At 37.3% G+C, this 15375-nt stretch overlaps 1 pseudogene across 2 annotated transcripts in view; it reads left to right on the forward strand.

Annotated features, from left to right (window-relative positions):
* Positions 1 to 354: 354 nt before the first annotated feature.
* Positions 355 to 15375, forward strand: part of LOC149569779 (pentatricopeptide repeat-containing protein At5g16860 pseudogene) — a 47630-nt pseudogene continuing 32609 nt past the window's right edge. For both annotated transcript variants that reach the window (XR_016361769.1, XR_016361770.1), the window contains exons 1-2: positions 355 to 3240; positions 3333 to 3419. The product of XR_016361769.1 is annotated as a pentatricopeptide repeat-containing protein At5g16860 pseudogene, transcript variant X1 (transcript). The remainder of the gene's footprint in view (positions 3241 to 3332; positions 3420 to 15375) is intronic.

Here is a 15375-nt window from a genome sequence, read left to right on the forward strand (position 1 = left end):
TTGATCAAGTTTGAATTCCAATGCTGACCAAGATCCAGTGTTGGCCAAGTTCCAGTTTTGGTCAAGTTTGAGTTCAGTGCTGGTTGAGTTCCAGTGTGTATTGAGCGTTAGTGTTCACCAAGTTCTATTTTGGCCAAGCTTATTCGGTGGTCATTTTGCTTGATGATTGGTTGTGCCTAAGTCCTTCCTTCGGCAAGTTTATCTAATTTTAAGTTGTGCATTTAATGTAAGGATGGTGCATTATGCATGTAGACCGTAATGAGGTCATCCTTCTCTACGTGGTGATCTACAATCTTTTGTAAGCCATTTTGACGAGTATAAGTAGAGAGTCTAGATGTAGGTTTTAGGAGAAGATCAAGTAGAAGAATTGTAGAAGTTAGCGAACTAGAATCTGGATATTTGATCGCAGATGTATCATGTTGGATGCATTTTGATGTATATCTGAGAATTGTATTGGTCGTATCCCAGAAGGCCTCAGAGTCGGGCCTGTTTGCGGATCATCGCCCGATCCTAAAATGTTTCTGTGATTCATGAAATTCAACAAAACTGAACTGCAAACTTATTAATAATGCAGGTGTTCATTAGACGACTCCACAATTTCACCAAACTGAACTCAAACATCACACCAATCTCGCTCTACAGCAATTCAACTATCCATATCAGAAATCTTCCGCACCAATCAAAGATAAAAACATTGTGTGACGAACGGAAATTGGACGAGGCCATTAATGTTCTGCACACAATGGAGAGTCTTGGCATTTCAGCCGAATTACACGCTTATGCTTCACTCTTGAAAGCATGCGTAGATATTGAATCACTACAACATGGCAAACAAATTCATATACATATACTTAATAACAATAGAATTAAACAAAATGCTTGCCTGGGGAGTTCTCTCGTCAATATGTACGTTGCGTGCGGCAAATCTGAGGATGCACGCGCAGTGTTCGACAAAATACCCGAACGAAATGTTCAGTTCTGGAATGCAGTGATTAAAGAATATGTCAACCGTAGGCGATTTGATGAGGCCATTGCAGTATTTTATAAAATGACAGAGGCAGGTGCCACACCCAATAATTATACATTTCCGCTTGTTTTGAAAGCTTGTACTGAACTGGGAGATTTGGAACAGGGCAAGGACATCCATGAGAACATTCTGAGATACGGGTTTGAGTCGGATATATTTGTGATGAATTCCCTTGTCAATATGTATGGTAGATGTGGGAACGTAGATTGTTCCCGCCAGATATTTGAAAAGATTTCGAAAAGAGATATTGTGTCCTGGAACTCTATGATTGCCGCTTTTGCACAGAACGGGTTTGGGAATGATGCATTGGAGCTGTTCTGGAAAATGCAGATGGAGGAGGTGAAACCGGATGTGGTGACATGTGTAAGTGTATTGCCTGCGTGCGGTCTCTCTGCAGCTGTGCGCGAGGGTTTACAAGTTCATGGTTATGTAGTTAAACGCGGCTATGAGTTAGATATATCAGTGGGTAATGCTGTTATGGATATGTATGCCAAGTGTGGGAATATAGCGGATGCAAGGCAAATGTTTGAGAAAATGGCTGCCAAAGATGTGATTTCATGGAATGTGATGGTGGCCGGGTATGCTCAAAATGGGAATTGCGGTTGTGCACAAGACCTTTTGAGGCGAATGCAAGTAGAAGGAATTACATTAAATGTTGTCACGTGGAGTGCAATGATTGCAGGCTATGCTCAAAATGGGTTTGGCAATGAGGCTCTAGAACTATTTCATCAAATGCAATTGGCAGGTGTTGAACCTAACTGTGTTACAGTTTGCGCTCTTCTTTCAGGATGCGCCCTTTTAGAGGCCTTGGAACAAGGCAAAGAGATTCATAACTACATTGTTAGATGTGGGCTATGCTCAAATTTACTTGTAGGAACTGCTCTTATAGATATGTATGCAAAATGCAAAAATGTAGAAGATTCACGCCATGTTTTTGATTGCATGTCTGAAAGAAACACGGTATCATGGACTGTCATGATAGGAGGGTATACTCAGAATGGTGATGCAACCAATGCCTTGATGCTTTTTAGTCAAATGCAACAGTTAAATATCAAACCAAGTTCGGTTACCATTGCATGCTCTCTGCCAGCATGTGCACTTTTAGGAGCAGAGCGTAAAGCTAAAGAAATTCATGCTTACTCACTCAGAAGTGAATTTGAATCTGTAGTAATTGTGGTAAACTCTCTTATAGATGTGTATGCTAAGTGTGGAAACATTTATTTGGCACGACAAGTTTTTGATAAGATAACTGAAAAAAATGTGATCTCATGGACTGCAATGATCGCTGGCTATGGAATGCATGGGCTTGGTAAGGACGCACTTTTACTTTTTGAGGAAATGCAACAAACATGCACAAAACCGGACGAAGTGACCTTCATTGCTGTTTTGTCTGCATGCAGTCATTCTGGTCTGGTGGATGAAGGCTGGAGACATTTTGACTCTCTGAGTCGAGATCATTGCCTCACACCTAGAGCTGAACATTATGCATGCATGGCTGATCTTCTTGGTCGTGCTGGTTATTTGGATGAGGCACTTGAATTTATTAAGAAGATACCACTAGAACCTAGTGCAGATGTATGGGGAGCCCTGCTTGGTGCCTGCAGAATACATCACAATGTAAACATAGCAGAATGTGTTGCGAAGCACCTTTTCGAGTTGGAGCCTGAAAATTCTGGGCCTTACATATTACTGTCAAATATGTATGCCGAAGCTGGCAGGTGGGATGATGTTGCAAAGGTGAGAAAACATATGAAAGATAAGGGTTTGAAAAAGAGGCCAGGATGCAGCTGGATTGAGGTTAAGAACAAGGTTAATGTATTTTTTGTTGCAGACAAATCACATCCACTAACACCAAAAATCTATGCAATGCTGGAGAGCTTGGCTTTGCAGATGAAAAAATCAGGGTATGTGCCGGACACAAGATTCATGCTGCATGATGGTGTAGATGAGGAGAAGGAGCATGTATGCATTGGGTGATCTTTGTGGACCCTGAGGACTGATTGTTTAGTTGTTATTGAGTCATTTAGTTTGTACCTAAGATTGAAATGAGTGACAAATTATTGTTGAGGAGCCCAAGATCTTACCATCATTTTGAGGAAGTTCGTGTGGATAACATGGATGATTACATGCAAACCTGAGCAAACAACTTGCTTGATTTCTACAACAGTGATCATATTCATATCATTTGCTTTCTGACAGCTTAAAATGAACAGGTATTATTTTCATTTTGTGTTTAGCATGATGGTGCACAGAGTAGCATAAAGCCTTGGTGTTCATTGACTTGGATTGGATGATTATATGACAGTTGAAAAACTTGCATGACTCATGCGTTGATCACCTGAAAACTTGCCAAAACCTCTCAACATCAGACCAAAAACTTGGCCAGTGGTATGTAAGCTTATTCTGACCATAAAGTTTCATTTTGCTTAATTTTTTCAATCACTATTTTTAGCACTATTATTGGCACATTTCACATCTGTTTACAGGTATTTGGGAACTAGAATTGAACAAGATTAATAAACTTATTAGATCTTATCTAGCTGCATTTCAAAGATATAAAACACTTTGGTAGTTTTTTGGTTGTTTTTGTGCCTTATTTTTGAATTTCTTTTGCTATGGCTTAGTTATTAACTTATTTATTATTCTATTTTTTTACTTTGAGTTAATAAAGAGTACTCGTTAGTTTTTTCACTTATTCTTGTAGGGTTCATTTCTATTTTTCCAAAAAAAAAATGGCATGCACAAGTAGTAGTGGATGCAATGCAAGGAACTGTTATGTGTTGAGTGGGCCATTATCATAAGATGCTATAAAAAATACAAATCAGCTAATAGATGAACAGAAATAAAATTGGAATAAGGAGGACTGCAACATCCTATCCAATTGGTGAATGGATGGTAGGAGTTGCATCTTAATCAAATTCTCCGATACAAAGGGGGACAATTAGTGTTGTTGAACTCAACTCATGCTTTCGGAGATTCAAAAATCTCAAGACCTTGTGAAACTTATTGGATGAGGTGATGATAGAGGCGAGAGTGGAGAATGTTGTTCAAAGTGTGATGGAGAATGTAGTTGAGTATATAGTAGTTGTTATTTTCAAAGTTGAGGCACCTGTTATGACCTTTTAACACCATTGCCCCTAGGGAGTCGGGTTTAGACCCTGGAGCTCGGGTCCGGGTTTGGATTTGAGCCTAGGTCCACTACGGCTCTAGGCAGGGTCCTTGTTGGGGACTATGCGTCCGTTTGTGTCTAGGTAGGGGAGGACCCGAGTAGACCCACAGTCCCCAATAGGCACCCTACCTGGACTCGGGCAGATTTGGGAGGACCTGCATGGACCTGTGGCCCATGGGACCAAAAAAGTGAACTTAAAAACTTTAAACAATCAATCTTTTAATATTTTTTTGTTAGCAATCCTAAAATAAGCCTAATAAGAAACCTTTCATTCATCTAATCTTTCATTTGCTTTCTCATTTTGCTCTCTCATTTTGGTGTGGCCATTTTGCAATTTTGAAAAGAAGGTTGTAGAGATTGTTTATGGAGTCTCAAATCCTGCCAATAATCAGTGTTGAGTATTCTAGGTATGCATTTGATCCTTCCCTTTGCTTCTTTGATAGTTTGTTTTTAGTTTTTTTATTGTTCTAAAATTTTATCAAGTTTTTGTATAAGTTTTGAACATTTTATAGTTTTGTTATAAATTGCAAGAATGAGTACTCAAAGGTCAGTGGGTGGGGAGGGATCCCAAAGATTGAAAATTGATAAAAGTTCTCCTTTGTGGAAGTATGCAACAAGAATTGAACAATGTATTGGAGGGGAAGGGTATATATGGAAATGCAATTTTTGCCAAATCCAATATAGAAGCTCATATTACCAAGTTAAACATCATTTCATAGGCCCTATGGCTCAGGGGATTAGCATGTGTAAGGGGCCCCCAAATGGAGGTAGGAAGGGGTTGCCAACTTCTCAAATAGCAGGCATGTTAAAAGAACAACAAGAGGCTGATAGGTTAGTGTCAAAGGGGTAAAAAGAAATAACAAAGCACCAACCTCTCAAACAGCCACTAGACAACATCCCTTCCTACCTACCCCTTCTATGGATGAAGAAGAAATAGAAACACCGCCATCCCGCAAGAGAGGCCCATTAGATAGGGCTTTACAAAATGTAATGAGAGAGAATGTAGAAACCCTCCTCAAACCAATAAGAGATTCTTGGATCGAAACAGGGGTGAGTATTGTCTTTGATGGATGGAAAGATTGCAGAAACCGTCCATTAATAAATGTGATTGCTATCTCCCCCAAAGGGGCAACGTTTTTGAAGGCGGTTGATTGTGAACGGCAGGTAAAGGATGTAGATTTTATTGCCCAGATTCTCATTGAATCCATAAAGTCCATAGGAGTTGGGAATGTTGTCCAAGTAATAACAGATAGTGCTACAATTTGTAGGGCTGTAGGTGCTTTCATAGAAGCATGATATGATCATATCTTTTGGACACCATGGACCGTCCACTCCTTCAACTTGGTGATGAAAGCAATTGGCACCCAAATTGAATGGGTGAAAAAAGTGTATGACGAGGGTGAGAAGATCCAAATGTTTGTGAGAAACCATCATATCTTGCAAATTTTTTTCAAGACTTTCTCCTGCTTGGATGTAGTGAAGGTAAATTTTAAACTTCATTTAGTTTCATGTATCATTTTGTGTCATACTTTACATAATTGAATAAAATGTTTTTTGTGTTGTTTACATATTTGAAATGTGTTATTAACTTACACTCTGAATTAACATGGTAATAGGTTGCTGAAACAAGGTTTGCTTCACACACAATCATCCTTAGGCAAGTTGTGAAGGTGAAAGATGCATTGTCCCAAATGGTTATTAGCAACCAATGGGGTGGATGGAAGCAATCCGATACAACAAGGGCTAAAAATGTGAAGGATATGATCTTGAGTGATGATTTTTGGGGTAGGGGGGAATGTGTATTAGAATTCATCACTCCCATCATGTCTATGCTTCAGTTTGCCGACACTAATGAGCCTTGTTTGGGGGACATAAATGATGGCATGGACTCCATGCTAGAGAGAGTGAAAAAGGTAAGTTAAAATTTTTGTACAAAACTTTATCCTTGTTTATTGAGAGATTTTGATTTTTAGTTTTAATTAACACTACACAAGATAACTTACATGAAAATCATTTGACATCCTAGGTCACTCAGAGGAGAGAGTAGAATCCTGAGGAAACCTTGTACAAAAAGGTGGAGAAAATTGTTCTAAATCGCTGGAACAAGATGGCTACACCTTTACACCTCCTGGCATAGGCACTTTCTCCTAGGTATTATAGCTGTGAGATGCTTTCTATTCCTGGTAGAGTGGCACCATACAAAGATTCTGAGGTTGCTAGTGGTTATAAGAAGGCATTTAGCAGGCTCTTTAGTGATCCTATGGTGGCATCAAATGTTAGGAGAGAGTTTGTAGAGTTTGTCTCAGGAAAAAAATGTAGACCCTAATGCAATCAATGACCAAAGTAGAATGGATGCCATTGGATGGTGGTATTTACATGGGCAAGATTACATGTACCTCCAACTTCTTTCCATTAAGATCCTACTATAAGTAAGTATTTAAGTTTTTTTCCCCTTTTTTATGGCCACTTAGCTTGTAGAATTACCACTCTTAAATTCCTATTGTATTATAATTTACAATTTCCTATTTTTTAAAATTTTGTTGGTTGTCTCTCTCGGTTGCAAGCTCTTCTGCTGCTTAGTTCATTTGGAGTACATACTCCTTTATCCACTCAGTGAAGCGTAACTAGTTGGATTCCAAGAAAGTAGAGGACTTGGTATTTATTCACAACTGGCACCTCCTGTCACACAAGGGTCCAAAATATAAGAAGGGGCTAGAGAAGTTGTGAGATGTATCACCCGAGTTTGATAACTTCGATATGACCATGAGTCTATGACAAACTATTAAATATGTTTCATTTATCATTACGTTTCAAACTTTATTATCTGATGAACTAGTCTATGTTTTGAAATTTCATTTTGCAATTTAGTAATTCAAAGTATGATTTTTCGTTACAATCATGAACATAGATTAATGAGCGAGTATTTAATGTTTATCTTTGACATTTGGCATTGATCAATGAGCAAGCAACATATATTCATACTATGAAACATTGAAATGACTTGGTTTTACAATTATGCACGTTTCTCTTTATTTTTTGTGAATATCTATACACTCACGAACCCAAATAGGAAATTTTTATTTTGCTCAAACCCAGCAACTCGAACCTCGACCCCAAATCCCTTCCCAAACCCAAATCGACAACTTACAATTATGCACGTTTCTCTGTTTTTGTATGTATATATATACTAATAAACCCACCCACGAACCCAAATGGAAAATTTTTATTTTTCTTGAACCCATGAACCTGAACTTTGACCTCGAACATGAATCGACAACATAGCATCACCCCCTTGCAAATGAGGACCCCCTCTTTTCATCTGGTAGTCGTAGAGTTTTTTAGTAGAAGTGTCATCTCGAAGCTCAAAAGGTTGAGGAGTGGTTAGGTAACCAATCTTCCAATTTTCAAATGCAGAGAGTGGTGAAAGGTTTAGGATCAATGGGGTCAAGTTGCGAAGGTCTGAGAGGAAATTTCGATGTATTAGAACATTTTAGGTCGTCAATTGGTGTGACAAATGTTATAATGACTTGTTAATGATAAAGTCATACAAAAGAGGTGCTAAGTCCTCATGAAATCAGTTTTTCACTCTTAAATTGTGCAAAATCCTTATGAAAATTGATTTTCCACTTAGAAAATGCAAGAAGTCCTTGTGAGGATAGAATTTCCACTCTAGAAATAGACAAAATCTGGATGAAAGGTGAAATTCCCCTTAAAAAATGCACCAAGTCCCTATAGGAGTCAAATTTCCACTCTTGGGCATTAAAAAACAAGTAAGAAAACCAAAACTCCTTATGTAAGTCATTTTTCCACTAGCTCTATACTTAGAAATGTTTTAAAGAAATTGGAGTGGAAAGTCCTTGTAGACAAGGAATTTCCCCTTTGTCCTCGTGCATGTGGTTTGTCTAGTAGTTTGACACAGAGAACATTTTGGGGAGCCAAAATGAGAAAAGTCCTTATGAACAAATAATTTCCACTTGCCCATGTCCTTATGTAATTTCCATTGTGTTTACCGTATAGGGTAAACAAATACTTATTGCATGTCTTATAGTAAGATATAACACAGAGTAGATACTTTATTCATATACACAATATGCATTCCAATGTTTACAATATGATTATGATTATGTTCAATAGTCCCTTTCGGACGGTGTACATATACTTTCCCAAAAGGGTGACTCAACCATTACGTGCCCTTTCGGATACAATTCTACCCGTTAGCTACAATGTAGAATTTACTGACAACATCATCCCCCCCAAAAAGTAAAGTCGTCTCCAGATGACAAAATAAAGACAACCCATACAACAAAACTCAAATTACACTAAAACAATTAATTACATCAATGTTTAGACACTAAGAAGAGGGATGCGCCCCTAGTGTAGTAGCCGTCCGTGCTCTAAGCTCGTTCAACTCTGCTCGTAGCTTATACACTTGCTCCTTCCATACTTTCAATTCTGCTTCAGCCTCCATGTGAAGCTCCAAAGTTGATTGCATCATTCCAACAATCTCTTTAAGCTCTTTCTCCTTCCCTTCTGCCACCTACTCTTTCTTTGCTGCTAACTGTTCCTTCTCCGCTACCACCTTCTATAGTTGACTCTGTCATGCTAACAATGCCACCCTCTCGGATTCCCAGGCTGCCCTCTCCGCAGCTAGCTTGGTAGCTGACTCTTCTCGAGCCCTCTCCACCGCTACCTGGTCTGCCTGGCTCCTCCGAAGGGTGTAATATGCATCCCTATGTATCTCGACTATCTCCTGAGTCAAAGCCTCTACCCTGCTCTCCATACTTGGATCTCTTGTAGTGGCCCAATCCTAGCGCATCTCTGCAGTCTCCACACTCGGCCATCCTTGCTCCTCAAAACAAACTGTCATTGTAGTAGCGGTGAGTATTCTTGCCTATCACGCGAGAGAGCCGGGTTCGATCCCCAGCAACGGCACCAAATGTTTACCGTACAGGGTAAACAGATACTTATTGCATGTAGTACAATAAGATATAACACATAGCATATACTTTATTCATATATGCAATATGCACTCCAATGCTTACAATATGATTATGTTCAATAGTCCCTTCTGGATGGTGTACATATACTTTCTCGAAGGGGTGACTCAACCATCACGCGCCCTTTTGGATACAATTCTACCCGTCGGCTACAATATAGAATTTACTGACAACACACTGTGTCTCTATAAAGCTGAACTTTTGTACCAATGGGATTTCCACTTGTCCTTGAGGAGGTCATTTCCCCCCTTGGATAACAATGTGAGTGGATGAGAAAATAAAGTATTGAAATCAAGTTTGTCCTTGTATGGATCAAATTTCCCCTTGGACTTTGGATAAGTAAGGACAAGGTTTAGTCTTATTGATACGAGTTTAATACCAATACAACATGCAAAATTGAAGACTCAATATTTCAAGATGAAACATCAAATTTCCAACTCTCTCTTGCATAAAGACACCATATTTGTTAAAGATTGCAAAGGAAGGATCATTGAGGTGACTCCAAGGTTCCTTTAAATGGTGGACTTAGCTCAATTGTAATAATGTGATATGCTAGCATCACAAGGGTACTTATACCAGTTCACTAAGACTTTGCCTATTTTGACTAGTGAGTGATATGGCTGCACAATGTGCAATAAAAATAATCTGACTACCAACTTGCAAAATGAAATGTAAATGACCTTAAACTTACGAATCTAAATTCTTTCTACTTCTACTCTAAGATGCAAGAACTTGTGAATATCTTTGAGACTACTAGATTTAGTCTTGTCATGAACTCTACCAACCTAGTCCAATCTTCTAAGATATGCTCAAAAGATATTCAAATCAATACCATTTCATCAACTCCATCTAGAGATGCAAATCAATGAGCAAGTACTCATCAAAGCTAAGCTTATGATTATGTTATTTGACTACGCAAGGCATAATTTCAATCAGTAAGCAGCTAGTAGTTTGGTCTAAGCGAGTTCACCAAAGATAGTTCCACAATAACTTTAATCCAATCTAAACTAATTGAAGCAAATTCTAAAACCAAGTACTTCAAAGAAAATTCTAATCAAAGCGAGGAATGTTAAGAGCCATGCAATACTCAAAATGATCACAAATATCCACCATGCAAACATAATTTGATGTAGAGGCACCAAATCATCAAGAATTATGCATTTTGATATATAAAAATTCATGCATTAAATCCCAATGTAAAGTTGATCCAAAGTTGAAATAATGATATTTTAAAATGTAAAATGTACAAATATTACAATTTATAAATTCTGCAATATTGTACCAAATATATTCAGGAAGTTGTTTGGTCATGTTAAATTAAACAGTTTTGTAACTGCCCAAATCAATTATAAAAATGGGCTGGAACGAGTAAACAATGTACAGAGCAGAGGTGAATTTAAGAATGAAAAGAGGATAGAAACCTCTGGCTGTCCCTGCAGGAAAAGAAAGCCAGATCTGCATGATAAATACAGACTGTGGAATGAAGATGGAGGTTTGGTTTTTGTATCTATAGTTTATTCAGTTATTAATAAAGATTTGATCAGTAGAGGGATATAGCATTAATAGTTATGACTTATTTCTGTTCTGAGAATTTGTTTTATTGATATTCTTTGAAATCACCGTAACAGTTTCCATAGATTGGTTTGGGGGAATTCACGATATCTACATAGTAGCAGTAAGTTTGAGCTGTGTTGTTGATTGGGATCAAATACGACAATCAGTTACAATATCATTTCATTACAATGGTATTGGTCTTTTGTTTTGTTGTTAATTGTATTTTCATGGGAGCCATTTGTTATTGATTAAATTTGGGAAGTATCAGTTATAAACAGATCTTGCAAACAAGTTTTTATTTTATCTTCATATTTAAAAGACATCGGTTTCCTTAGTATCATCACATGGTGAAGATAATGAATAGTATTTGGTTCGAATGCAGCCCATCGGGTTTGATGCTTATATATTGATTCATCTAATAAGGATAATTTCCATTGTTTTTTTTCTACAAATGATCATGTTTCATCGGCTCTGCTTGTATTTCAGAATCGATTCATATCGATTATGAAGATTCCAATTTGGGAATATAATCTGGTACATATAGAACCAATTCATAAGTCAACGTTGTTGATTTAAATTACAATCCAAAGAAGGTATTGTTGGGTAGATTGGAGTAGACCAATTGAAGTTTAATTTTGTTTAAATTCAAATTTGGTCTGGAATTATTGGCAGCTGGTCATCGTTTTGGCATCAATTTGTATGGAGTACAACTTTTATGTTTTATTTATGGTTCGGTTTTAATTGATTCTTGATTGAGTTGGTTGAAGTCATATTCTGATTTTGAGGGTCTTTAAATAGATCCCAAATTTGGTTATTATGAGTAGATATTGCTGAGTTGTTTTTAGAATGTTCTATCTGTTAGAAACAATAGTCCACCAAGATAACTGAGAGGGGGGGGGGGAGGGGAATCAGTTATCTGACAATTAAAACATTTATCTTCTTTAAACAAACTTAACCGTTCAACCAAACTAAACAACAACCATAATAAAATGCACATAGACAATTACACCAGATATGTTGACTAGGGAAACCCTTGATCAAAGGAAAAACCCCAGTGGGAATGATGCCCACAAGATGATGTACTAATATAAATATTCCTTGTTAGAGGATGAACCCTGTTAGGAGTCTAATACAATATTTAGTACAATGAGTCCCTGTTAGGAGACTTTGAATCCTTGTTAGGAGATTCCAACTCTGTTAGGAGTTGTAGTACAATGTATGCAAGATGAGCCCACTGCCCAAACATGCAATTTCAACTACAAGAAGAGTTCATTGCTCAAACATGCAATTTACTGTTATGTCCTTCTTTCCTTTGTTCTATCAACCGAACCAATCATTGTCAGACCTTGTAGACCAGGTCACGAACCTCGGGTCCAAATATCAAACCTCAGATCACTCAACAGAACCTCGGTAATGAAGTTTCCTTCACTTTTGCACTGCTCTGCTCAACTTCGCATTCCGCTTTTATTGTTGCTTATCATCAATCATAAACCATGCCATCTCATAATGCTAGATAAAGGAGAATGTCCTTCCTTTATACCGAGTCCATAAAACAATTCCTTGAGTCAACTGTTAGACCTTCTCAGTTAATTATTATAGGACCACATTAAGAACACGTTACACTTAGCGATAACATTAATCTTCCACCTTGCAACTTGAATATCTTTCCGTACACACAATATTATGACGAGCGAACTTAGCCACGTCATCATCAACATGTCTTCTTCATGTCCTCAACCTCGATCCTCAGAATATCAATTCTGTTGAGAGATATAACAAGTTTACCAGAGCATGCTTCTGTAAACTCTATCTCAAAACAGACATCACCAAAACTTACATAACTTATTCTAGACTTATCATTTCTTCTTCCGACGTTTACTACATATACCAAATACTGAGAAGTATCTCCCATAACCTCGGATAGTGTAAACACTCAACTAGCCATTCGTACCAACTTGATCTTTCCGCTGTTCTTCTATTAGATACCACAAAAAATTGCTATGTTGACATCAATGACAAACTCAGTCATGAATGTAGCATATCATCACAGTAACATATCTACAGTACTCCCCCATAGGAGTATCATCAGCATTCATGCTTGCAACCAATCTTCTAACAATCTCCCCCTTTGGCATTGATGGCAACATAGATGAAAAACATCTAGTTCCAAGAATACCAACAAAAGACTGTTAGTCTTCTTTTTAAATCCTCTTCATCAATCATTCTCCCCATTGATATATACTTTCTGTCAAATTGTCATTCCATGCAGTTTTTTATGCAATACTTCTCCTCATGATGTTTTACCTCATGATGTTTTTCATGCAATACTTCTCCCCCATCGACATCAATGTGAAAGGTTTCAGTAACCAACATCTCTACATCAAACTCTGTAATAACTAATTCTTACTTAGCTCGAGTGTCAAAAGACACTGTTCAAAACAATATCCAACAAGAGTCCTAGATGACTCTGTCCATCACAAATACTCCCCCATACCAAGAAGCATCAGCATTCAATCTAGACAAACAATGGTGTTTTGTTACACTGGATTGATGCACTCTTGCATCTTCTACTTTGATGTAGGAAGGGGCATAGCCCCAAGCATACCTCACAAATATTCAAAAGTCTCTTTGGGAAGAGGCTTAGTGGATATATCTGCAATCTACTCTTTAGTGCTCACATATTCCAATCTAATTTCCTTATCTGCAACTTTCTCTGTCAAGATGTGATACTTAATAGAAATGTGCTTGGTCTTAGAATGCAACATTGGATTCTTAGACATATTTACCGTGCTTTTGTTGTCACAATGTATAACAATAGGTTCACTGATTTCTATCCTAATATCCTTCAACATCTGCTTCATCCAAACAACTTGATTGCAATTGTTTGCTGCTACAACATATTTTGCTTCTGTTGTACTTTGAGATGTACAATCTTGTTTCTTGCTTAACCAAGAAACCAATCTTCCTCCAAGAAAGAAGGCTCCCCCATTGGTGCTCTTTTTGTCATCCATACTGCCTGCCCAATTTGTATCAGTACAATTAGTATCAGTATAAGCACTTAGAGTAAAATCATTAGACCTATCATACCACAATCCGAACTCTGATGTTCCTTTCAAATATCTAAATATCCTTTTTACTGCTACATAATGTGCTTCTCTGGGATCAGCTTGGAATCTTTCAACAATTCCAACTGCATTTGTTATATTTGGCCTTGTGTATGTCAGATATTGCAAACCTCCAATCATAGATCTATACTTTTTTTGCTCAACAGTAGGTGTCTCATCCTTTGTAGATAACTTGTGTCCAGTTACCATAGGTGTTCCAACGGGTTTACATGCTTCCAAACCAAATCTTTTCAATAAATCCTTCAAGTACTTAGTCTAAGAAATAAAGATTCCTTCTTTATTTTGTACAATCTGCGATCCTAGGAAGTATTTCATCTCTCTTATCATATTCATTTCAAATTCTTTCTTCATCTCCTCAACAAACTTCTCACTTTCTTCATCATTTCCTCCAAATATGGTATCATCAACAAATATTACCAAAATCATCAAACCATTATCAATTTCTTTCTAATACAGATTACTATCTGCCATACCTTTGCTATATTCAAGTTTTGTCAAATGTTTGTCCAATCTTGCATACCAGGTTTTGGGTGCTTGCTTCAATCCATACAATGCTTTTCTTAGTCTGCATACTATGTCCTTGTCATTTGTCAAAGGACATCCTTCAGGCTGCTCAATATATACTTCTTCTTCTAGTTCTCCATTCATAAATGCTAACTTGACATCCATCTGATATATTTTGAATTTCTTCTATGTTGCATAGGCTAAGAATAATCTTACTGCTTCTATTCTAGCCACTGGAGCATAAGTCTCTTTATAGTTTATTCCTTCTTGCTGTGAGTAACCTTTACATACCAATTTTGTTTTGTTCCTTACAACTTCTCTTTGCTCATTCATCTTGTTCTTGAATACCCATTTAGTTCGTATCACATTCTTGTCTATTAGTCTGGGGACCAATTCCCATGTCTCATTTTTTACTATCTGATCCAATTCCTCTTTCATAGCTTGTTTTCAGTAATCATCTTTGCATGCTTCATCTGCATTATTAGGCTCAACTTGAGATATCAAACACAGTTCTTCATTGACTTTGCTTCTTGCCATCACACCTTTGTCTTTGCTTCTGATGATTTTTTTGGATGGGTGATTCTTTATCATATTCTTTCCTGAAGTAGGAGTTGCTATCTCAATTTTGAATTGTAAACAACTATTCTCTCTTCTATCCTGAATTTCTCATCAATTCTTACATTTGCACTTTCCATAATAGTCTTAGTTCTTTGATTATAACATCTATAAACCTTGCTTTTCAATGAATAACCAAGAAACATACCTTCATCACTTCTAGCATCAAACTTACCAATATCATTATCTCTTTGATATAACACTTACTCCCAAAAAATCTGAAATACTTAACTGTAGATGAGTGACCAAACCACAGTTCATAAGAGGTTTTGATTGTGTCTTTCCTAACTTACACTCTGTTCATAGTGTAGACTGTTGTATTCACAGCTTCTCCAAAATATCTTGGATACATCATTCTCTGCTAACATAGCGCTTGCAGCTTCT

Source organism: Cupressus sempervirens, chromosome 3 (assembly GCF_028749045.1).
Source record: "Cupressus sempervirens isolate cs-2001-9-10 chromosome 3, ASM2874904v1, whole genome shotgun sequence".
NCBI lineage: Eukaryota > Viridiplantae > Streptophyta > Pinopsida > Cupressales > Cupressaceae > Cupressus > Cupressus sempervirens.